Raw genomic sequence first — 26,422 nt, forward strand, 5'->3', positions numbered from 1 at the left:
AAATAAGCGAATAAGCGGATATTAATTTTCTCCCAAAAAATGGAAAAACGGTAAGCCTATAGCCCATGAAAATGTCGTCTCAGGCTCGTAAATTAAGTTCGGTTGAAAGTGCCGCTTCTTCGCATTCATCACTTCCCACGCATGCGCTGACGACTGGGTACGTGGTAAATAAGCGAATAAGCGGACATTAATTTTCTCCCCAAAAATGGAAAAACGGTAAGCCTATAGCCCATGAAAATGTCGTCTCAGGCTCGAAAATAAAGTTCGGTCTAAAGTGCCGCTTTTTCGCGTACATCACTTCCCACGCATGCGCTGACGACTGGGTACGCGGTAAATAAGCGAATAAGCGGATATTAATTTTCTCCCAAAAAATGGAAAAACGGTAAGCCTATAGCCCATGAAAATGTCGTCTCAGGCTCGTAAATTAAGTTCGGTTGAAAGTGCCGCTTCTTCGCATTCATCACTTCCCACGCATGCGCTGACGACTGGGTACACGGTAAATAAGCGAATAAGCGGATATTAATTTTCTCCCCAAAAATGGAAAAACGGTAAGCCTACAGCCCATGAAAATGTCGTCTCAGGCTCGAAAATATAGTTCGGTCGAAAGTGCCGCTTCTTCGCGTACATCACTTCCCACGCATGCGCTGACGACTGGGTACGCGGTAAATAAGCGAATAAGCGGATTCTAATTTTCTCCCAAGAAATTGAAAAACTGTAATCTTATAGCCCATGAAAATGTCGTCTAAGGCTCGAAAATAAAGTTCGGTCGAAAGTGCCGCTTCTTCGCGTACATCACTTCCCACGAATGCGCTGACGACTGGGTACGCGGTAAATAAGCGAATAAGCGGATATTAATTTTCTCCCAAAAATGGAAAAACGGTAAGCCTATAGCCCATGAAAATGTCGTCTCAGGCTCGTAAATAAAGTTCGGTCGAAAGTGCTGCTTCTTCGCGTACATCACTTCCCACGCATGCGCTGACGACTGGGTATGCGGTAAATAAATGAATAAGCTGATATTAATTTTCTCAAAAAAAAATGGAAAAACGGTAAGCCTATAGCCCATGAAAATGTCGTCTCAGGCTCGAAAATAAAGTTTGGTCGAAAGTGCCGCTTCTTCGCGTACATCACTTCCCACGCATGCGCTGACGACTGGGTACGCGGTAAATAAGCGAATAAGCGGATATTAATTTTCTCCCCAAAAATGGAAAAACGGTAAGCCTATAGCCCATGAAATTGTCGTCTCAGGCTCGAAAATAAAGTTCGGTCTAAAGTGCCGCTTTTTCGCGTACATCACTTCCCACGCATGCGCTGACGACTGGGTATGCGGTAAATAAGCGAATAAGCGGATATTAATTTTCTCCCATAAAATGGAAAAACGGTAAGCCTATAGCCCATGAAAATGTCGTCTCAGGCTCGAAAATAAAGTTCGGTCGAAAGTGCCGCTTCTTCGCGTATATCACTTCCCACGCATGCGCTGACGACTGGGTACGCGGTAAATAAGCGAATAAGCGGATTCTAATTTTCTCCCAAAAAATTGAAAAACGGTAAGCTTATAGCCCATGAAAATGTCGTCTAAGGCTCGAAAATAAAGTTCGGTCGAAAGTGCCGCTTCTTCGCGTACATCACTTCCCACGCATGCGCTGACGACTGGGTACGCGGTATATAAGCGAATAAGCGGATAATAATTTTCTCCCAAAAAAATGGAAAAACGGTAAGCCTATAGCCCATGAAAATGTCGTCTCAGTCTCGAAAATAAAGTTCGGTCGAAAGTGCCGCTTTTTCGCGTACATCACTTCCCACGCATGCGCTGACGACTGGGTACACGGTAAATAAGCGAATAAGCGGATATTAATTTTCTCCCAAAAAATGAAAAAACGGTAAGCCCATGAAAATGTCGTATCAGGCTCGTAAATAAAGTTCGGTCGAAAGTGCCGCTTCTTCGCGTACATCACTTCCCACGCATGCGCTGACGACTGGGTACACGGTAAATAAGCGAATAAGCGGATATTAATTTTCTCCCAAAAAATGGAAAAACGGTAAGCCTATAGCCCATGAAAATGTCGTATCAGGCTCGTAAATAAAGTTCGGTCGAAAGTGCCGCTTCTTCGCGTACATCACTTCCCACGCATGCGCTGACGACTGAGTACGCGGTAAATAAGCGAATAAGCGGATACTAATTTTCTCCCAAAAAATGGAAAAACGGTAAGCCTATAGCCCATGAAAATGTCGTCTCAGGCTCGAAAATAAAGTTCGGTCGAAAGTGCCGCTTCTTCGCGTACATCACTTCCCACGCATGCGCTGACGACTGGGTACGCGGTAAATAAGCGAATAAGCGGATATTAATTTTCTCCCAAAAAAATGGAAAAACGGTAAGCCTAGCCCATGAAAACATCGTCTCAGGCTCGTAAATAAAGTTCGGTCGAAAGTGCCGCTTCTTCGCGTACATTACTTCCCACGCATGCGCTGACGACTGGGTATGCGGTAAATGAGCGAATAAGCCGATATTAATTTTCTCCCAAAAAATGGAAAAACGGTAAGCCTATAGCCCATGAAAATGTCGTCTAAGGCTCGAAAATAAAGTTCGGTCGAAAGTGCCGCTTCTTCGCGTACATCACTTCCCACGCATGCGCTGACGACTGGGTACGCGGTAAATAAGCGAATAAGCGGATACTAATTTTCTCCCCAAAAATTGAAAAACGGTATGCCTATAGCCCATGAATATGTCCTCTCAGGCTCGTAAATAAAGTTCGGTCGAAAGTGCCGCTTCTTCGCGTACATTACTTCCCACGCATGCGCTGACGACTGGGTATGCGGTAAATAAGCGAATAAGCGGATATTATTTTCTCCCAAAAAATGGAAAAACGGTAAGCCTATAGCCCATGAAAATGTCGTCTAAGGCTCGAAAATAAAGTTCGGTTGAAAGTGCCGCTTCTTCGCGTACATCACTTCCCACGCATGCGCTGACGACTGGGTACGCGGTAAATGAGCGAATAAGCGGATACTAATTTTCTCCCAAAAAATGGAAAAACGGTAAGCCTATAGCCCATGAAAATGTCGTCTCAGGCTCGAAAATGAAGTTCTGTCTAAAGTGCCGCTTTTTCGCGTACATCACTTCCCACGCATGCGCTGACGACTGGGTACGCGGTAAATAAGCGAATAAGCGGATATTAATTTTCTCGCCAAAAATGGAAAAACGGTAAGCCTATAGCCCATGAAAATGTCGTCTCAGGCTCGTAAATAAAGTTCGGTCGAAAGAGCCGCTTCTTCGCGTTCATCACTTCCCACGCATGCGCTGACGACTGGGTACGCGGTAAATAAGCGAATAAGCGGATACTAATTTTCTCCCAAATAATTGCAAAACGGTAAGCCTATAGCCCATGAAAATGTCGTCTCAGGCTCGTAAATAAAGTTGGGTCGAAAGTGCCGCTTCTTCGCGTTCATCACTTCCCACGCATGCGCTGACGACTGGGTACGCGGTAAATGAGCGAATAAGCGGATACTAATTTTCTCCCAAAAAATTGAAAAACGGTAAGCCTATAGCCCATGAAAATGTCGTCTCAGGCTCGAAAATAAAGTTCGGTCGAAAGTGCCGCTTCTTGGCGTACATCACTTCCCACGCATGCGCTGACGTAGGGTACGCGGTAAATAAGCGAATAAGCGGATATTAATTTTCTCCCAAAAAATGGAAAAACGGTAAGCCTATAGCCCACGAAAATGTGGTCTCAGGCTCGAAAATATAGTTCGGTCTAAAGTGCCGCTTTTTCGCGTACATCACTTCCCACGCATGCGCTGACGACTGGGTACGCGGTAAATAAGCGAATAAGCGGATATTTATTTTCTCCCTAAAAAATGGAAAAATGGTAAGCCTATAGCCCATGAAAATATCGTCTCAGGCTCGTAAATAATGTTCGGTCGAAAGTGCCGCTTCTTCGCGTTAATCACTTCCCACGCATGCGCTGACGACTGGGTACGCGGTAAATAAGCGAATAAGCGGATAATAATTTTCTCCCAAAAAATGGAAAAACGGTAAGCCTATAGCCCAGGAAAATGTCGTCTCAGGCTCGAAAATATAGTTCGGTCTAAAGTGCCGCTTTTTCGCGTACATCACTTCCCACGCATGCGCTGACGACTGGGTACGCGGTAAATAAGCGAATAAGCGGATATTAATTTTCTCCCTAAAAAATGGAAAAATGGTAAGCCTATAGCCCATGAAAATATCGTCTCAGGCTCGTAAATAAAGTCCGGTCGAAAGTGGCGCTTCTTCGCGTACATCACTTCCCACGCATGCGCTGACGACTGGGTACGCGGTAAATAAGAGAATAAGCGGATATTAATTTTCTCCCAAAAAATGGAAAAACAGTAAGCCTATAGCCCAGGAAAATGTCGTCTCAGGCTCGAAAATATAGTTCGGTCTAAAGTGCCGCTTTTTCGCGTACATCACTTCCCACGCATGCGCTGACGACTGGGTACGCGGTAAATAAGAGAATAAGCGGATATTAATTTTCTCCCAAAAAATGGAAAAACGGTAAGCCTATAGCCCATGAAAATATCGTCACAGGCTCGTAAATATTGTTCGGTCGAAAGTGCCGCTTCTTCGCGTTCATCACTTCCCACGCATGCGCTGACGACTGGGTACGCGGTAAATGAGCGAATAAGCGGATAATAATTTTCTCCCATAAAATGGAAAAACGGTAAGCCTATAGCCCATGAAAATGTCGTCACAGGCTCGAAAATAAAGTTCGGTCGAAAGTGCCGCTTCTTCGCGTACATCACTTGCCACGCATGCGCTGACGACTGGGTACGCGGTAAATAAGCGAATAAGCGGATATTAATTTTCTCCCAAAAAATGGAAAAACGGTAAGCCTATAGCCCACGAAAATGTCGTCTCAGGCTCGAAAATATAGTTCGGTCTAATGTGCCGCTTTTTCGCTTATATCACTTCCCACGCATGCGCTGACGACTGGGTATGCGGTAAATAAGCGGATATTAATTTTCTCCCCAAAAATGGAAAAACGGTAAGCCTATAGCCCATGAAAATGTCGTCTCAGGCTCGTAAATAATGTTCGGTCGAAAGTGCCGCTTCTTCGCGTACATTACTTCCCACGCAGGCGCTGACGACTGGGTATGCGGTAGATAAGCGAATAACCCGATATTAATTTTCTCCCAAAAAATGGAAAAACGGTAAGCCTGTAGCCCATGAAAATGTCGTCTAAGGCTCGAAAATAAAGTTCGGTCGAAAGTGCCGCTTCTTCGCGTACATCACTTCCCACGCATGCGCTGACGACTGGGTACGCGGTAAATAAGCGAATATTAATTTTCTCCCCAAAACTGAAAAAAAACGGTAAGCCTATAGCCCATGAAAATGTCGTCTCAGGCTCAAAAATAAAGTTCGCTCGAAAGTGCCGCTTCTTCGCGTTCATCACTTCCCACGCATGCGCTGACGACTGGGTACGCGGTAAATGAGCGAATAAGCGGATACTAATTTTCTCCCAAAAAATTGAAAAACGGTATGCCTATAGCCCATGAAAATGTCCTCTCAGGCTCGTAAATAAAGTTCGGTCGAAAGTGCCGCTTCTTCGCGTACATTACTTCCCACGCATGCGCTGACGACTGGGTATGCGGTAAATAAGCGAATAAGCGGATATTATTTTCTCCCAAAAAATGGAAAAACGGTAAGCCTATAGCCCATGAAAATGTCGTCTAAGGCTCGAAAATAAAGTTCGGTTGAAAGTGCCGCTTCTTCGCGTACATCACTTCCCACGCATGCGCTGACGACTGGGTACGCGGTAAATGAGCGAATAAGCGGATACTAATTTTCTCCCAAAAAATGGAAAAACGGTAAGCCTATAGCCCATGAAAATGTCGTCTCAGGCTCGAAAATGAAGTTCTGTCTAAAGTGCCGCTTTTTCGCGTACATCACTTCCCACGCATGCGCTGACGACTGGGTACGCGGTAAATAAGCGAATAAGCGGATATTAATTTTCTCGCAAAAAATGGAAAAACGGTAAGCCTATAGCCCATGAAAATGTCGTCTCAGGCTCGTAAATAAAGTTCGGTCGAAAGAGCCGCTTCTTCGCGTTCATCACTTCCCACGCATGCGCTGACGACTGGGTACGCGGTAAATAAGCGAATAAGCGGATACTAATTTTCTCCCAAATAATTGCAAAACGGTAAGCCTATAGCCCATGAAAATGTCGTCTCAGGCTCGAAAATAAAGTTCGGTCGAAAGTGCCGCTTCTTCGCGTACATCACTTCCCACGCATGCGCTGACGTAGGGTACGCGGTAAATAAGCGAATAAGCGGATATTAATTTTCTCCCAAAAAATGGAAAAACGGTAAGCCTATAGCCCACGAAAATGTCGTCTCAGGCTCGAAAATATAGTTCGGTCTAAAGTGCCGCTTTTTCGCGTACATCACTTCCCACGCATGCGCTGACGACTGGGTACGCGGTAAATAAGCGAATAAGCGGATATTAATTTTCTCCCTAAAAAATGGAAAAATGGTAAGCCTATAGCCCATGAAAATATCGTCTCAGGCTCGTAAATAATGTTCGGTCGAAAGTGCCGCTTCTTCGCGTTAATCACTTCCCACGCATGCGCTGACGACTGGGTACGCGGTAAATAAGCGAATAAGCGGATAATAATTTTCTCCCAAAAAATGGAAAAACGGTAAGCCTATAGCCCAGGAAAATGTCGTCTCAGGCTCGAAAATATAGTTCGGTCTAAAGTGCCGCTTTTTCGCGTACATCACTTCCCACGCATGCGCTGACGACTGGGTACGCGGTAAATAAGCGAATAAGCGGATATTAATTTTCTCCCTAAAAAATGGAAAAATGGTAAGCCTATAGCCCATGAAAATATCGTCTCAGGCTCGTAAATAAAGTCCGGTCGAAAGTGGCGCTTCTTCGCGTACATCACTTCCCACGCATGCGCTGACGACTGGGTACGCGGTAAATAAGAGAATAAGCGGATATTAATTTTCTCCCAAAAAATGGAAAAACAGTAAGCCTATAGCCCAGGAAAATGTCGTCTCAGGCTCGAAAATATAGTTCGGTCTAAAGTGCCGCTTTTTCGCGTACATCACTTCCCACGCATGCGCTGACGACTGGGTACGCGGTAAATAAGAGAATAAGCGGATATTAATTTTCTCCCAAAAAATGGAAAAACGGTAAGCCTATAGCCCATGAAAATATCGTCACAGGCTCGTAAATATTGTTCGGTCGAAAGTGCCGCTTCTTCGCGTTCATCACTTCCCACGCATGCGCTGACGACTGGGTACGCGGTAAATGAGCGAATAAGCGGATAATAATTTTCTCCCATAAAATGGAAAAACGGTAAGCCTATAGCCCATGAAAATGTCGTCACAGGCTCGAAAATAAAGTTCGGTCGAAAGTGCCGCTTCTTCGCGTACATCACTTGCCACGCATGCGCTGACGACTGGGTACGCGGTAAATAAGCGAATAAGCGGATATTAATTTTCTCCCAAAAAATGGAAAAACGGCAAGCCTATAGCCCATGAAAATATCGTCACAGGCTCGTAAATATTGTTCGGTCGAAAGTGCCGCTTCTTCGCGTTCATCACTTCCCACGCATGCGCTGACGACTGGGTACGCGGTAAATGAGCGAATAAGCGGATAATAATTTTCTCCCATAAAATGGAAAAACGGTAAGCCTATAGCCCATGAAAATGTCGTCACAGGCTCGAAAATAAAGTTCGGTCGAAAGTGCCGCTTCTTCGCGTACATCACTTGCCACGCATGCGCTGACGACTGGGTACGCGGTAAATAAGCGAATAAGCGGATATTAATTTTCTCCCAAAAAATGGAAAAACGGTAAGCCTATAGCCCACGAAAATGTCGTCTCAGGCTCGAAAATATAGTTCGGTCTAATGTGCCGCTTTTTCGCTTATATCACTTCCCACGCATGCGCTGACGACTGGGTATGCGGTAAATAAGCGGATATTAATTTTCTCCCCAAAAATGGAAAAACGGTAAGCCTATAGCCCATGAAAATGTCGTCTCAGGCTCGTAAATAATGTTCGGTCGAAAGTGCCGCTTCTTCGCGTACATTACTTCCCACGCAGGCGCTGACGACTGGGTATGCGGTAGATAAGCGAATAACCCGATATTAATTTTCTCCCAAAAAATGGAAAAACGGTAAGCCTGTAGCCCATGAAAATGTCGTCTAAGGCTCGAAAATAAAGTTCGGTCGAAAGTGCCGCTTCTTCGCGTACATCACTTCCCACGCATGCGCTGACGACTGGGTACGCGGTAAATAAGCGAATATTAATTTTCTCCCCAAAACTGAAAAAAAACGGTAAGCCTATAGCCCATGAAAATGTCGTCTCAGGCTCAAAAATAAAGTTCGCTCGAAAGTGCCGCTTCTTCGCGTTCATCACTTCCCACGCATGCGCTGACGACTGGGTACGCGGTAAATGAGCGAATAAGCGGATACTAATTTTCTCCCAAAAAATTGAAAAACGGTATGCCTATAGCCCATGAAAATGTCCTCTCAGGCTCGTAAATAAAGTTCGGTCGAAAGTGCCGCTTCTTCGCGTACATTACTTCCCACGCATGCGCTGACGACTGGGTATGCGGTAAATAAGCGAATAAGCGGATATTATTTTCTCCCAAAAAATGGAAAAACGGTAAGCCTATAGCCCATGAAAATGTCGTCTAAGGCTCGAAAATAAAGTTCGGTTGAAAGTGCCGCTTCTTCGCGTACATCACTTCCCACGCATGCGCTGACGACTGGGTACGCGGTAAATGAGCGAATAAGCGGATACTAATTTTCTCCCAAAAAATGGAAAAACGGTAAGCCTATAGCCCATGAAAATGTCGTCTCAGGCTCGAAAATGAAGTTCTGTCTAAAGTGCCGCTTTTTCGCGTACATCACTTCCCACGCATGCGCTGACGACTGGGTACGCGGTAAATAAGCGAATAAGCGGATATTAATTTTCTCGCAAAAAATGGAAAAACGGTAAGCCTATAGCCCATGAAAATGTCGTCTCAGGCTCGTAAATAAAGTTCGGTCGAAAGAGCCGCTTCTTCGCGTTCATCACTTCCCACGCATGCGCTGACGACTGGGTACGCGGTAAATAAGCGAATAAGCGGATACTAATTTTCTCCCAAATAATTGCAAAACGGTAAGCCTATAGCCCATGAAAATGTCGTCTCAGGCTCGTAAATAAAGTTGGGTCGAAAGTGCCGCTTCTTCGCGTTCATCACTTCCCACGCATGCGCTGACGACTGGGTACGCGGTAAATGAGCGAATAAGCGGATACTAATTTTCTCCCAAAAAATTGAAAAACGGTAAGCCTATAGCCCATGAAAATGTCGTCTCAGGCTCGAAAATAAAGTTCGGTCGAAAGTGCCGCTTCTTCGCGTACATCACTTCCCACGCATGCGCTGACGTAGGGTACGCGGTAAATAAGCGAATAAGCGGATATTAATTTTCTCCCAAAAAATGGAAAAACGGTAAGCCTATAGCCCACGAAAATGTCGTCTCAGGCTCGAAAATATAGTTCGGTCTAAAGTGCCGCTTTTTCGCGTACATCACTTCCCACGCATGCGCTGACGACTGGGTACGCGGTAAATAAGCGAATAAGCGGATATTAATTTTCTCCCTAAAAAATGGAAAAATGGTAAGCCTATAGCCCATGAAAATATCGTCTCAGGCTCGTAAATAATGTTCGGTCGAAAGTGCCGCTTCTTCGCGTTAATCACTTCCCACGCATGCGCTGACGACTGGGTACGCGGTAAATAAGCGAATAAGCGGATAATAATTTTCTCCCAAAAAATGGAAAAACGGTAAGCCTATAGCCCAGGAAAATGTCGTCTCAGGCTCGAAAATATAGTTCGGTCTAAAGTGCCGCTTTTTCGCGTACATCACTTCCCACGCATGCGCTGACGACTGGGTACGCGGTAAATAAGCGAATAAGCGGATATTAATTTTCTCCCTAAAAAATGGAAAAATGGTAAGCCTATAGCCCATGAAAATATCGTCTCAGGCTCGTAAATAAAGTCCGGTCGAAAGTGGCGCTTCTTCGCGTACATCACTTCCCACGCATGCGCTGACGACTGGGTACGCGGTAAATAAGAGAATAAGCGGATATTAATTTTCTCCCAAAAAATGGAAAAACAGTAAGCCTATAGCCCAGGAAAATGTCGTCTCAGGCTCGAAAATATAGTTCGGTCTAAAGTGCCGCTTTTTCGCGTACATCACTTCCCACGCATGCGCTGACGACTGGGTACGCGGTAAATAAGAGAATAAGCGGATATTAATTTTCTCCCAAAAAATGGAAAAACGGTAAGCCTATAGCCCATGAAAATGTCGTCACAGGCTCGAAAATAAAGTTCGGTCGAAAGTGCCGCTTGTTCGCGTACATCACTTGCCACGCATGCGCTGACGACTGGGTACGCGGTAAATAAGCGAATAAGCGGATATTAATTTTCTCCCAAAAAATGGAAAAACGGTAAGCCTATAGCCCACGAAAATGTCGTCTCAGGCTCGAAAATATAGTTCGGTCTAATGTGCCGCTTTTTCGCTTATATCACTTCCCACGCATGCGCTGACGACTGGGTATGCGGTAAATAAGCGGATATTAATTTTCTCCCCAAAAATGGAAAAACGGTAAGCCTATAGCCCATGAAAATGTCGTCTCAGGCTCGTAAATAATGTTCGGTCGAAAGTGCCGCTTCTTCGCGTACATTACTTCCCACGCAGGCGCTGACGACTGGGTATGCGGTAGATAAGCGAATAACCCGATATTAATTTTCTCCCAAAAAATGGAAAAACGGTAAGCCTGTAGCCCATGAAAATGTCGTCTAAGGCTCGAAAATAAAGTTCGGTCGAAAGTGCCGCTTCTTCGCGTACATCACTTCCCACGCATGCGCTGACGACTGGGTACGCGGTAAATAAGCGAATATTAATTTTCTCCCCAAAACTGAAAAAAAACGGTAAGCCTATAGCCCATGAAAATGTCGTCTCAGGCTCAAAAATAAAGTTCGCTCGAAAGTGCCGCTTCTTCGCGTACATCACTTCCCACGCATGCGCTGACGACTGGGTACGCTGTAAATAAGCGAATAAGCGGATATTAATTTTCTCCCCAAAAATGGAAAAACGGTAAGCCTATAGCCCATGAAAATGTCTCAGGCTCGAAAATAAACTTCAGTCTAAAGTGCCGCTTTTTCGCGTACATCACTTCCCACGCATGCGCTGACGACTGGGTACGCGGTAAATAAGCGAATAAGCGGATATTAATTTTCTCCCAAAAAATGGAAAAACGGTAAGCCCATAGCCCATGAAAATGTCGTCTCAGGCTCGAAAATAAAGTTCGGTCTAAAGTGCCGCTTTTTCGCGTACATCACTTCCCACGCATGCGCTGACGACTGGGTACGCGGTAAATAAGCGAATAAGCGGATATTAATTTTCTCCCAAAAAATGGAAAAACGGTAAGCCTATAGCCCATGAAAATGTCGTCTAAGGCTCGAAAATAAAGTTCGGTCGAAAGTGCCGCTTCTTCGCGTACATCACTTCCCACGCATGCGCTGACGACTGGGTACGCGGTAAATAAGCGAATAAGCGGATATTAATTTTCTCCCAAAAAATGGAAAAACGGTAAGCCTATAGCCCATGAAAATGTCGTCTCAGGCTCGTAAATAAAGTTCGGTCGAAAGTGCCGCTTCTTCGCGTTCATCACTTCCCACGCATGCGCTGACGACTGGGTACGCGGTAAATAAGCGAATAAGCGGATATTATTTTCTCCCAAAAAATGGAAAAACAGTAAGCCTATAGCCCAGGAAAATGTCGTCTCAGGCTCGAAAATATAGTTCGGTCTAAAGTGCCGCTTTTTCGCGTACATCACTTCCCACGCATGCGCTGACGACTGGGTACGCGGTAAATAAGAGAATAAGCGGATATTAATTTTCTCCCAAAAAATGGAAAAACGGTAAGCCTATAGCCCATGAAAATATCGTCACAGGCTCGTAAATATTGTTCGGTCGAAAGTGCCGCTTCTTCGCGTTCATCACTTCCCACGCATGCGCTGACGACTGGGTACGCGGTAAATGAGCGAATAAGCGGATAATAATTTTCTCCCATAAAATGGAAAAACGGTAAGCCTATAGCCCATGAAAATGTCGTCACAGGCTCGAAAATAAAGTTCGGTCGAAAGTGCCGCTTCTTCGCGTACATCACTTGCCACGCATGCGCTGACGACTGGGTACGCGGTAAATAAGCGAATAAGCGGATATTATATTTTCTCCCCAAAAATGGAAAAACGGTAAGCCTATAGCCCATGAAAATGTCGTCTCAGGCTCGTAAATAAAGCTCGGTCGAAAGTGCCGCTTCTTCGCGTTCATCACTTCCCACGCATGCGCGGACGACTGGGTACGCGGTAAATAAGCGAATAAGCGGATATTATATTTTCTCCCCAAAAATGGAAAAACGGTAAGCCTATAGCCCATGAAAATGTCGTCTCAGGCTCGTAAATAAAGTTCGGTCGAAAGTGCCGCTTCTTCGCGTTCATCACTTCCCACGCATGCGCTGACGACTGGGTACGCGGTAAATAAGCGAATAAGCGGATATTATTTTCTCCCAAAAAATGGAAAAACAGTAAGCCTATAGCCCAGGAAAATGTCGTCTCAGGCTCGAAAATATAGTTCGGTCTAAAGTGCCGCTTTTTCGCGTACATCACTTCCCACGCATGCGCTGACGACTGGGTACGCGGTAAATAAGAGAATAAGCGGATATTAATTTTCTCCCAAAAAATGGAAAAACGGTAAGCCTATAGCCCATGAAAATATCGTCACAGGCTCGTAAATATTGTTCGGTCGAAAGTGCCGCTTCTTCGCGTTCATCACTTCCCACGCATGCGCTGACGACTGGGTACGCGGTAAATGAGCGAATAAGCGGATAATAATTTTCTCCCATAAAATGGAAAAACGGTAAGCCTATAGCCCATGAAAATGTCGTCACAGGCTCGAAAATAAAGTTCGGTCGAAAGTGCCGCTTCTTCGCGTACATCACTTGCCACGCATGCGCTGACGACTGGGTACGCGGTAAATAAGCGAATAAGCGGATATTAATTTTCTCCCAAAAAATGGAAAAACGGTAAGCCTATAGCCCACGAAAATGTCGTCTCAGGCTCGAAAATATAGTTCGGTCTAATGTGCCGCTTTTTCGCTTATATCACTTCCCACGCATGCGCTGACGACTGGGTATGCGGTAAATAAGCGGATATTAATTTTCTCCCCAAAAATGGAAAAACGGTAAGCCTATAGCCCATGAAAATGTCGTCTCAGGCTCGTAAATAATGTTCGGTCGAAAGTGCCGCTTCTTCGCGTACATTACTTCCCACGCATGCGCTGACGACTGGGTATGCGGTAGATAAGCGAATAACCCGATATTAATTTTCTCCCAAAAAATGGAAAAACGGTGCGCCTGTAGCCCATGAAAATGTCGTCTAAGGCTCGAAAATAAAGTTCGGTCGAAAGTGCCGCTTCTTCGCGTACATCACTTCCCACGCATGCGCTGACGACTGGGTACGCGGTAAATAAGCGAATATTAATTTTCTCCCCAAAACTGAAAAAAAACGGTAAGCCTATAGCCCATGAAAATGTCGTCTCAGGCTCAAAAATAAAGTTCGGTCGAAACTGCCGCTTCTTCGCGTACATCACTTCCCACGCATGCGCTGACGACTGGGTACGCGGTAAATAAGCGAATAAGCGGATATTAATTTTCTCCCCAAAAATGGAAAAACGGTAAGCCTATAGCCCATGAAAATGTCTCAGGCTCGAAAATAAACTTATGTCTAAAGTGCCGCTTTTTCGCGTACATCACTTCCCACGCATGCGCTGACGACTGGGTACGCGGTAAATAAGCGAATAAGCGGATATTAATTTTCTCCCAAAAAATGGGAAAACGGTAAGCCCATAGCCCATGAAAATGTCGTCTCAGGCTCGAAAATAAAGTTCGGTCTAAAGTGCCGCTTTTTCGCGTACATCACTTCCCACGCATGCGCTGACGACTGGGTACGCGGTAAATAAGCGAATAAGCGGATATTAATTTTCTCCCAAAAAATGGAAAAACGGTAAGCCTATAGCCCATGAAAATGTCGTCTAAGGCTCGAAAATAAAGTTCGGTCGAAAGTGCCGCTTCTTCGCGTACATCACTTCCCACGCATGCGCTGACGACTGGGTACGCGGTAAATAAGCGAATAAGCGGATATTAATTTTCTCCCAAAAAATGGAAAAACGGTAAGCCTGTAGCCCATGAAAATGTCGTCTCAGGCTCGTAAATAAAGCTCGGTCGAAAGTGCCGCTTCTTCGCGTTCATCACTTCCCACGCATGCGCGGACGACTGGGTACGCGGTAAATAAGCGAATAAGCGGATATTGTATTTTCTCCCCAAAAATGGAAAAACGGTAAGCCTATAGCCCATGAAAATGTCGTCTCAGGCTCGTAAATAAAGTTCGGTCGAAAGTGCCGCTTCTTCGCGTTCATCACTTCCCACGCATGCGCTGACGACTGGGTACGCGGTAAATGAGCGAATAAGCGGATACTAATTTTCTCCCAAAAAATTGAAAAACGGTAAGCCTATAGCCCATGAAAATGTCCTCTCAGGCTCGTAAATAAAGTTCGGTCGAAAGTGCCGCTTCTTCGCGTACATTACTTCCCACGCATGCGCTGACGACTGGGTATGCGGTAAATAAGCGAATAAGCGGATATTAATTTTCTCCCAAAAAATGGAAAAACGGTAAGCCTATAGCCCATGAAAATGTCGTCTAAGGCTCGAAAATAAAGTTCGGTTGAAAGTGCCGCTTCTTCGCGTACATCACTTCCCACGCATGCGCTGACGACTGGGTACGCGGTAAATGAGCGAATAAGCGGATACTAATTTTCTCCCAAAAAATGGAAAAACGGTAAGCCTATAGCCCATGAAAATGTCGTCTCAGGCTCGAAAATGAAGTTCTGTCTAAAGTGCCGCTTTTTCGCGTACATCACTTCCCACGCATGCGCTGACGACTGGGTACGCGGTAAATAAGCGAATAAGCGGATATTAATTTTCTCGCAAAAAATGGAAAAACGGTAAGCCTATAGCCCATGAAAATGTCGTCTCAGGCTCGTAAATAAAGTTCGGTCGAAAGAGCCGCTTCTTCGCGTTCATCACTTCCCACGCATGCGCTGACGACTGGGTACGCGGTAAATAAGCGAATAAGCGGATACTAATTTTCTCCCAAATAATTGAAAAACGGTAAGCCTATAGCCCATGAAAATGTCGTCTCAGGCTCGTAAATAAAGTTCGGTCGAAAGTGCCGCTTCTTCGCGTTCATCACTTCCCACGCATGCGCTGACGACTGGGTACGCGGTAAATGAGCGAATAAGCGGATACTAATTTTCTCCCAAAAAATTGAAAAACGGTAAGCCTATAGCCCATGAAAATGTCGTCTCAGGCTCGAAAATATAGTTCGGTCTAAAGTGCCGCTTTTTCGCGTACATCACTTCCCACGCATGCGCTGACGACTGGGTACGCGGTAAATAAGCGAATAAGCGGATATTAATTTTCTCCCAAAAAAATGGAAAAATGGTAAGCCTATAGCCCATGAAAATATCGTCTCAGGCTCGTAAATAATGTTCGGTCGAAAGTGCCGCTTCTTCGCGTTAATCACTTCCCACGCATGCGCTGACGACTGGGTACGCGGTAAATAAGCGAATAAGCGGATAATAATTTTCTCCCAAAAAATGGAAAAACAGTAAGCCTATAGCCCACGAAAATGTCGTCTCAGGCTCGAAAATATAGTTCGGTCTAAAGTGCCGCTTCTTCGCGTACATCACTTCCCACGCATGCGCTGACGACTGGGTACGCGGTAAATAAGCGAATAAGCGGATATTAATTTTCTCCCAAAAAATGGAAAAACAGTAAGCCTATAGCCCACGAAAATGTCGTCTCAGGCTCGAAAATATAGTTCGGTCTAAAGTGCCGCTTTTTCGCGTACATCACTTCCCACGCATGCGCTGACGACTGGTTACGCGGTAAATAAGAGAATAAGCGGATATTAATTTTCTCCCAAAAAATGGAAAAACGGTAAGCCTATAGCCCATGAAAATATCGTCACAGGCTCGTAAATATTGTTCGGTCGAAAGTGCCGCTTCTTCGCGTTCATCACTTCCGCATGCGCTGACGACTGGGTACGCGGTAAATGAGCGAATAAGCGGATAATAATTTTCTCCCATAAAATGGAAAAACGGTAAGCCTATAGCCCATGAAAATGTCGTCACAGGCTCGAAAATAAAGTTCGGTCGAAAGTGCCGCTTCTTCGCGTACATCACTTGCCACGCATGCGCTGACGACTGGGTACGCGGTAAATAAGCGAATAAGCGGATATTAATTTTCTCCCAAAAAATGGAAAAACGGTAAGCCTATAGCCCACGAAAATGTCGTCTCAGGCTCGAAAATATAGTTCGGTCTAATGTGCCGCTTTTTCGCTTATATCACTTCCCACGCATGCGCTGACGACTGGGTATGCGGTAAATAAGCGGATATTAATTTTCTCCCCAAAAATGGAAAAACGGTAAGCCTATAGCCCATGAAAATGTCGTCTCAGGCTCGTAAATAATGTTCGGTCGAAAGTGCCGCTTCTTCGCGTACATTACTTCCCACGCATGCGCTGACGACTGGGTATGCGGTAGATAAGCGAATAACCCGATATTAATTTTCTCCCAAAAAATGGAAAAACGGTAAGCCTGTAGCCCATGAAAATGTCGTCTCAGGCTCGAAAATAAAGTTCGGTCAAAAGTGCCGCTTCTTCGCGTACATCACTTCTCACGCATGCGCTGACGACTGGGTACGCGGTAAATAAACGAATATTAATTTTCTCCCCAAAACTGAAAAAAAACGGTAAGCCTATAGCCCATGAAAATGTCGTCTCAGGCTCAAAAATAAAGTTCGGTCGAAAGTGCCGCTTCTTCGCGTACATCACTTCCCACGCATGCGCTGACGACTGGGTACGCGGTAAATAAGCGAATAAGCGGATATTAATTTTCTCCCCAAAAATGGAAAAACGGTAAGCCTATAGCCCATGAAAATGTCTCAGGCTCGAAAATAAACTTCAGTCTAAAGTGCCGCTTTTTCGCGTACATCACTTCCCACGCATGCGCTGACGACTGGGTACGCGGTAAATAAGCGAATAAGCGGATATTAATTTTCTCCCAAAAAATGGAAAAACGGTAAGCCCATAGCCCATGAAAATGTCGTCTCAGGCTCGAAAATAAAGTTCGGTCTAAAGTGCCGCTTTTTCGCGTACATCACTTCCCACGCATGCGCTGACGACTGGGTACGCGGTAAATAAGCGAATAAGCGGATATTAATTTTCTCCCAAAAAATGGAAAAACGGTAAGCCTATAGCCCATGAAAATGTCGTCTAAGGCTCGAAAATAAAGTTCGGTCGAAAGTGCCACTTCTTCGCGTACATCACTTCCCACGCATGCGCTGACGACTGGGTACGCGGTAAATAAGCGAATAAGCGGATATTAATTTTCTCTCCAAAAATGAAAAAACGGTAAGCCTTTAGCCCATGAAAATGTCGTCTCAGGCTCGAAAATAAAGTTCGGTCGAAAGTGCCGCTTCTTCGCGTACATCACTTCCAACGCATGCGCTGACGACTGGGTACGCGGTAAATGAGCGAATAAGCGGATATTAATTTCTCTCAAAAACTGGAAAAACGGTAAGCCTATACGTCTCAGACTCGTAAATAAAGTTCGGTCGAAATTGCCGCTTCTTCGCGTACATTACTTCCCACGCATGCGCTGACGACTGGGTATGCGGTAAATAAGCGAATAACCCGATATTAATTTTCTCCCAAAAAATGGAAAAACGGTAAGCTTAAGCCCATGAAAATGTCGTCTCAGGCTCGAAAATAAAGTTCGGTCGAAAGTGCCGCTTCTTCGCGTACATCACTTCCCACGCATGCGCTGACGACTGGGTACGCGGTAAATAAGCGAATAAGCGGATATTAATTTTCTCCCGAAAAATGAAAGAACGGTAAGCCTATAGCCCATGAAAATGTCGTCTCAGGCTCAAAAATAAAGTTCGGTCGAAAGTGCCGCTTCTTCGCGTATATCACTTCCCACGCATGCGCTGACGACTGGGTACGCGGTAAATAAGCGAATAAGCGGATATTAATTTTCTCCCAAAAAATGCAAAAACGGTAAGCTTATAGCCCATGAAAATGTCGTCTCAGGCTCGAAAATAAAGTTCGGTCTAAAGTGCCGCTTTTTCGAGTACAGCACTTCCCACGCATGCGCTGACGACTGGGTACGCGGTAAATAAGCGAATAAGCGGATATTAATTTTCTCCCAAAAAATGGAAAAACGGTAAGCCTATAGCCCATGAAAATGTCGTCTCAGGCTCGTAAATAAAGTTCGGTCGAAAGTGCCGCTTCTTTGCGTTCATCACTTCCCACGCATGCGCTGACGACTGGGTACGCGGTAAATAAGCGAATAAGCGGATACTAATTTTCTCCCAAAAAATTGAAAAACGGTAAGCCTATAGCCCATGAAAATGTCGTCTCAGGCTCGAAAATAAAGTTCGGTCGAAAGTGCCGCTTCTTCGCGTACATCACTTCCCACGCATGCGCTGACGACTGGGTACGCGGTAAATAAGCGAATAAGCGGATAATAATTTTCTCCCCAAAAATGGAAAAACGGTAAGCCTATAGCCCATGAAAATGTCTCAGGCTCGAAAATAAAGTTCGGTCTAAAGTGCCGCTTTTTCGAGTACATCACTTTCCACGCATGCGCTGACGACTGGGTACGCGGTAAATAAGCGAATAAGCGGATATTAATTTTCTCCCCAAAAATGAAAAAACGGTAAGCCTATAGCCCATGAAAATGTCGTCTCAGGCTCGAAAATAAAGTTCGGTCTAAAGTGCCGCTTTTTCGCGTACATCACTTCCCACGCATGCGGTAACGACTGGGTACGCGGTAAATAAGCGAATAAGCTGATATTAATTTTCTCCCAAAAAATGGAAAAACGGTAAGCCTATAGCCCATGAAAATGTCGTCTCAGGCTCGTAATAAAGTTCGGTCGAAAGTGCGGCTTCTTCGCGTTCATCACTTCCCACGCATGCGCTGACGACTGGGTACGCGGTAAATAAGCGAATAAGCGGATACTAATTTTCTCCCCAAAAATTGAAAAACGGTAAGCCTATAGCCCATGAAAATGTCGTCTCAGGCTCGAAAATAAAGTTCGGTCGAAAGTGCCGCTTCTTCGCGTACATCACTTCCCACGCATGCGCTGACGTAGGGTATGTGGTAAATAAGCGAATAAGCGGATATTATTTTCTCTCAAAAACTGGAAAAACGGTAAGCCTATAGCCCATGAAAATGTCGTCTCAGGCTCGAAAATGAAGTTCGGTCGAAAGTGCCGCTTCTTCGCGTACATCACTTCTCACGCATGCGCTGACGACTGGGTACGCGGTAAATGAGCGAATAAGCGGATACTAATTTTCTCCCAAAAAATTGAAAAACGGTAAGCCTATAGCCCATGAAAATGTCCTCTCAGGCTCGTAAATAAAGTTCGGTCGAAAGTGCCGCTTCTTCGCGTACATTACTTCCCACGCATGCGCTGACGACTGGGTATGCGGTAAATAAGCGAATAAGCGGATATTAATTTTCTCCCAAAAAATGGAAAAACGGTAAGCCTATAGCCCATGAAAATGTCGTCTAAGGCTCGAAAATAAAGTTCGGTTGAAAGTGCCGCTTCTTCGCGTACATCACTTCCCACGCATGCGCTGACGACTGGGTACGCGGTAAATGAGCGAATAAGCGGATACTAATTTTCTCCCAAAAAATGGAAAAACGGTAAGCCTATAGCCCATGAAAATGTCGTCTCAGGCTCGAAAATGAAGTTCTGTCTAAAGTGCCGCTTTTTCGCGTACATCACTTCCCACGCATGCGCTGACGACTGGGTACGCGGTAAATAAGCGAATAAGCGGATATTAATTTTCTCGCAAAAAATGGAAAAACGGTAAGCCTATAGCCCATGAAAATGTCGTCTCAGGCTCGTAAATAAAGTTCGGTCGAAAGAGCCGCTTCTTCGCGTTCATCACTTCCCACGCATGCGCTGACGACTGGGTACGCGGTAAATAAGCGAATAAGCGGATACTAATTTTCTCCCAAATAATTGAAAAACGGTAAGCCTATAGCCCATGAAAATGTCGTCTCAGGCTCGTAAATAAAGTTCGGTCGAAAGTGCCGCTTCTTCGCGTTCATCACTTCCCACGCATGCGCTGACGACTGGGTACGCGGTAAATGAGCGAATAAGCGGATACTAATTTTCTCCCAAAAAATTGAAAAACGGTAAGCCTATAGCCCATGAAAATGTCCTCTCAGGCTCGTAAATAAAGTTCGGTCGAAAGTGCCGCTTCTTCGCGTACATTACTTCCCACGCATGCGCTGACGACTGGGTATGCGGTAAATAAGCGAATAAGCGGATATTAATTTTCTCCCAAAAAATGGAAAAACGGTAAGCCTATAGCCCATGAAAATGTCGTCTAAGGCTCGAAAATAAAGTTCGGTTGAAAGTGCCGCTTCTTCGCGTACATCACTTCCCACGCATGCGCTGACGACTGGGTACGCGGTAAATGAGCGAATAAGCGGATACTAATTTTCTCCCAAAAAATGGAAAAACGGTAAGCCTATAGCCCATGAAAATGTCGTCTCAGGCTCGAAAATGAAGTTCTGTCTAAAGTGCCGCTTTTTCGCGTACATCACTTCCCACGCATGCGCTGACGACTGGGTACGCGGTAAATAAGCGAATAAGCGGATATTAATTTTCTCGCAAAAAATGGAAAAACGGTAAGCCTATAGCCCATGAAAATGTCGTCTCAGGCTCGTAAATAAAGTTCGGTCGAAAGAGCCGCTTCTTCGCGTTCATCACTTCCCACGCATGCGCTGACGACTGGGTACGCGGTAAATAAGCGAATAAGCGGATACTAATTTTCTCCCAAATAATTGAAAAACGGTAAGCCTATAGCCCATGAAAATGTCGTCTCAGGCTCGTAAATAAAGTTCGGTCGAAAGTGCCGCTTCTTCGCGTTCATCACTTCCCACGCATGCGCTGACGACTGGGTACGCGGTAAATGAGCGAATAAGCGGATACTAATTTTCTCCCAAAAAATTGAAAAACGGTAAGCCTATAGCCCATGAAAATGTCGTCTCAGGCTCGAAAATAAAGTTCGGTCGAAAGTGCCGCTTCTTCGCGTACATCACTTCCCACGCATGCGCTGACGTAGGGTACGCGGTAAATAAGCGAATAAGCGGATATTAATTTTCTCCCAAAAAATGGAAAAACGGTAAGCCTATAGCCCACGAAAATGTCGTCTCAGGCTCGAAAATATAGTTCGGTCTAAAGTGCCGCTTTTTCGCGTACATCACTTCCCACGCATGCGCTGACGACTGGGTACGCGGTAAATAAGCGAATAAGCGGATATTAATTTTCTCCCAAAAAAATGGAAAAATGGTAAGCCTATAGCCCATGAAAATATCGTCTCAGGCTCGTAAATAATGTTCGGTCGAAAGTGCCGCTTCTTCGCGTTAATCACTTCCCACGCATGCGCTGACGACTGGGTACGCGGTAAATAAGCGAATAAGCGGATAATAATTTTCTCCCAAAAAATGGAAAAACGGTAAGCCTATAGCCCACGAAAATGTCGTCTCAGGCTCGAAAATATAGTTCGGTCTAAAGTGCCGCTTTTTCGCGTACATCACTTCCCACGCATGCGCTGACGACTGGTTACGCGGTAAATAAGAGAATAAGCGGATATTAATTTTCTCCCAAAAAATGGAAAAACGGTAAGCCTATAGCCCATGAAAATATCGTCACAGGCTCGTAAATATTGTTCGGTCGAAAGTGCCGCTTCTTCGCGTTCATCACTTCCCACGCATGCGCTGACGACTGGGTACGCGGTAAATGAGCGAATAAGCGGATAATAATTTTCTCCCATAAAATGGAAAAACGGTAAGCCTATAGCCCATGAAAATGTCGTCACAGGCTCGAAAATAAAGTTCGGTCGAAAGTGCCGCTTCTTCGCGTACATCACTTGCCACGCATGCGCTGACGACTGGGTACGCGGTAAATAAGCGAATAAGCGGATATTAATTTTCTCCCAAAAAATGGAAAAACGGTAAGCCTATAGCCCACGAAAATGTCGTCTCAGGCTCGAAAATATAGTTCGGTCTAATGTGCCGCTTTTTCGCTTATATCACTTCCCACGCATGCGCTGACGACTGGGTATGCGGTAAATAAGCGGATATTAATTTTCTCCCCAAAAATGGAAAAACGGTAAGCCTATAGCCCATGAAAATGTCGTCTCAGGCTCGTAAATAATGTTCGGTCGAAAGTGCCGCTTCTTCGCGTACATTACTTCCCACGCATGCGCTGACGACTGGGTATGCGGTAGATAAGCGAATAACCCGATATTAATTTTCTCCCAAAAAATGGAAAAACGGTAAGCCTGTAGCCCATGAAAATGTCGTCTAAGGCTCGAAAATAAAGTTCGGTCGAAAGTGCCGCTTCTTCGCGTACATCACTTCTCACGCATGCGCTGACGACTGGGTACGCGGTAAATAAGCGAATATTAATTTTCTCCCCAAAACTGAAAAAAACGGTAAGCCTATAGCCCATGAAAATGTCGTCTCAGGCTCAAAAATAAAGTTCGGTCGAAAGTGCCGCTTCTTCGCGTACATCACTTCCCACGCATGCGCTGACGACTGGGTACGCGGTAAATAAGCGAATAAGCGGATATTAATTTTCTCCCCAAAAATGGAAAAACGGTAAGCCTATAGCCCATGAAAATGTCTCAGGCTCGAAAATAAACTTCAGTCTAAAGTGCCGCTTTTTCGCGTACATCACTTCCCACGCATGCGCTGACGACTGGGTACGCGGTAAATAAGCGAATAAGCGGATATTAATTTTCTCCCAAAAAATGGAAAAACGGTAAGCCCATAGCCCATGAAAATGTCGTCTCAGGCTCGAAAATAAAGTTCGGTCTAAAGTGCCGCTTTTTCGCGTACATCACTTCCCACGCATGCGCTGACGACTGGGTACGCGGTAAATAAGCGAATAAGCGGATATTAATTTTCTCCCAAAAAATGGAAAAACGGTAAGCCTATAGCCCATGAAAATGTCGTCTAAGGCTCGAAAATAAAGTTCGGTCGAAAGTGCCGCTTCTTCGCGTACATCACTTCCCACGCATGCGCTGACGAGTGGGTACGCGGTAAATAAGCGAATAAGCGGATATTAATTTTCTCTCCAAAAATGAAAAAACGGTAAGCCTTTAGCCCATGAAAATGTCGTCTCAGGCTCGAAAATAAAGTTCGGTCGAAAGTGCCGCTTCTTCGCGTACATCACTTCCAACGCATGCGCTGACGACTGGGTACGCGGTAAATGAGCGAATAAGCGGATATTAATTTCTCTCAAAAACTGGAAAAACGGTAAGCCTATACGTCTCAGACTCGTAAATAAAGTTCGGTCGAAATTGCCGCTTCTTCGCGTACATTACTTCCCACGCATGCGCTGACGACTGGGTATGCGGTAAATAAGCGAATAACCCGATATTAATTTTCTCCCAAAAAATGGAAAAACGGTAAGCTTAAGCCCATGAAAATGTCGTCTCAGGCTCGAAAATAAAGTTCGGTCGAAAGTGCCGCTTCTTCGCGTACATCACTTCCCACGCATGCGCTGACGACTGGGTACGCGGTAAATAAGCGAATAAGCGGATATTAATTTTCTCCCGAAAAATGAAAAAACGGTAAGCCTGTAGCCCATGAAAATGTCGTCTCAGGCTCAAAAATAAAGTTCGGTCGAAAGTGCCGCTTCTTCGCGTATATCACTTCCCACGCATGCGCTGACGACTGGGTACGCGGTAAATAAGCGAATAAGCGGATATTAATTTTCTCCCAAAAAATGCAAGAACGGTAAGCCTATAGCCCATGAAAATGTCGTCTCAGGCTCGAAAATAAAGTTCGGTCTAAAGTGCCGCTTTTTCGAGTACAGCACTTCCCACGCATGCGCTGACGACTGGGTACGCGGTAAATAAGCGAATAAGCGGATATTAATTTTCTCCCAAAAAATGGAAAAACGGTAAGCCTATATAGCCCATGAAAATGTCGTCTCAGGCTCGTAAATAAAGTTCGGTCGAAAGTGCCGCTTCTTTGCGTTCATCACTTCCCACGCATGCGCTGACGACTGGGTACGCGGTAAATAAGCGAATAAGCGGATACTAATTTTCTCCCAAAAAATTGAAAAACGGTAAGCCTATAGCCCATGAAAATGTCGTCTCAGGCTCGAAAATAAAGTTCGGTCGAAAGTGCCCCTTCTTCGCGTACATCACTTCCCACGCATGCGGTGACGACTGGGTACGCGGTAAATAAGCGAATAAGCGGATAATAATTTTCTCCCCAAAAATGGAAAAACGGTAAGCCTATAGCCCATGAAAATGTCTCAGGCTCGAAAATAAAGTTCGGTCTAAAGTGCCGCTTTTTCGAGTACATCACTTCCCACGCATACGCTGACGACTGGGTACGCGGTAAATAAGCGAATAAGCGGATATTAATTTTCTCCCCAAAAATGAAAAAACGGTAAGCCTATAGCCCATGAAAATGTCGTCTCAGGCTCGAAAATAAAGTTCGGTCTAAAGTGCCGCTTTTTCGCGTACATCACTTCCCACGCATGCGGTAACGACTGGGTACGCGGTAAATAAGCGAATAAGCTGATATTAATTTTCTCCCAAAAAATGGAAAAACGGTAAGCCTATAGCCCATGAAAATGTCGTCTCAGGCTCGTAATAAAGTTCGGTCGAAAGTGCGGCTTCTTCGCGTTCATCACTTCCCACGCATGCGCTGACGACTGGGTACGCGGTAAATAAGCGAATAAGCGGATACTAATTTTCTCCCCAAAAATTGAAAAACGGTAAGCCTATAGCCCATGAAAATGTCGTCTCAGGCTCGAAAATAAAGTTCGGTCGAAAGTGCCGCTTCTTCGCGTACATCACTTCCCACGCATGCGCTGACGTAGGGTATGTGGTAAATAAGCGAATAAGCGGATATTATTTTCTCTCAAAAACTGGAAAAACGGTTAGCCTATAGCCCATGAAAATGTCGTCTCAGGCTCGAAAATGAAGTTCGGTCGAAAGTGCCGCTTCTTCGCGTACATCACTTCCCACGCATGCGCTGACGACTGGGTACGCGGTAAATGAGCGAATAAGCGGATACTAATTTTCTCCCAAAAATTGAAAAACGGTAAGCCTATAGCCCATGAAAATGTCCTCTCAGGCTCGTAAATAAAGTTCGGTCGAAAGTGCCGCTTCTTCGCGTACATTACTTCCCACGCATGCGCTGACGACTGGGTATGCGGTAAATAAGCGAATAAGCGGATATTAATTTTCTCCCAAAAAATGGAAAAACGGTAAGCCTATAGCCCATGAAAATGTCGTCTAAGGCTCGAAAATAAAGTTCGGTTGAAAGTGCCGCTTCTTCGCGTACATCACTTCCCATGCATGCGCTGACGACTGGGTACGCGGTAAATGAGCGAATAAGCGGATACTAATTTTCTCCCAAAAAATGGAAAAACGGTAAGCCTATAGCCCATGAAAATGTCGTCTCAGGCTCGAAAATGAAGTTCTGTCTAAAGTGCCGCTTTTTCGCGTACATCACTTCCCACGCATGCGCTGACGACTGGGTACGCGGTAAATAAGCGAATAAGCGGATATTAATTTTCTCGCAAAAAATGGAAAAACGGTAAGCCTATAGCCCATGAAAATGTCGTCTCAGGCTCGTAAATAAAGTTCGGTCGAAAGAGCCGCTTCTTCGCGTTCATCACTTCCCACGCATGCGCTGACGACTGGGTACGCGGTAAATAAGCGAATAAGCGGATACTAATTTTCTCCCAAATAATTGAAAAACGGTAAGCCTATAGCCCATGAAAATGTCGTCTCAGGCTCGTAAATAAACTTCAGTCTAAAGTGCCGCTTTTTCGCGTACATCACTTCCCACGCATGCGCTGACGACTGGGTACGCGGTAAATAAGCGAATAAGCGGATATTAATTTTCTCCCAAAAAATGGAAAAACGGTAAGCCCATAGCCCATGAAAATGTCGTCTCAGGCTCGAAAATAAAGTTCGGTCTAAAGTGCCGCTTTTTCGCGTACATCACTTCCCACGCATGCGCTGACGACTGGGTACGCGGTAAATAAGCGAATAAGCGGATATTAATTTTCTCCCAAAAAATGGAAAAACGGTAAGCCTATAGCCCATGAAAATGTCGTCTAAGGCTCGAAAATAAAGTTCGGTCGAAAGTGCCGCTTCTTCGCGTACATCACTTCCCACGCATGCGCTGACGACTGGGTACGCGGTAAATAAGCGA

The sequence above is a fragment of the Dermacentor variabilis genome, chromosome 10 (assembly GCF_050947875.1).
Source record: "Dermacentor variabilis isolate Ectoservices chromosome 10, ASM5094787v1, whole genome shotgun sequence".
In the NCBI taxonomy this organism is placed as follows: domain Eukaryota; kingdom Metazoa; phylum Arthropoda; class Arachnida; order Ixodida; family Ixodidae; genus Dermacentor; species Dermacentor variabilis.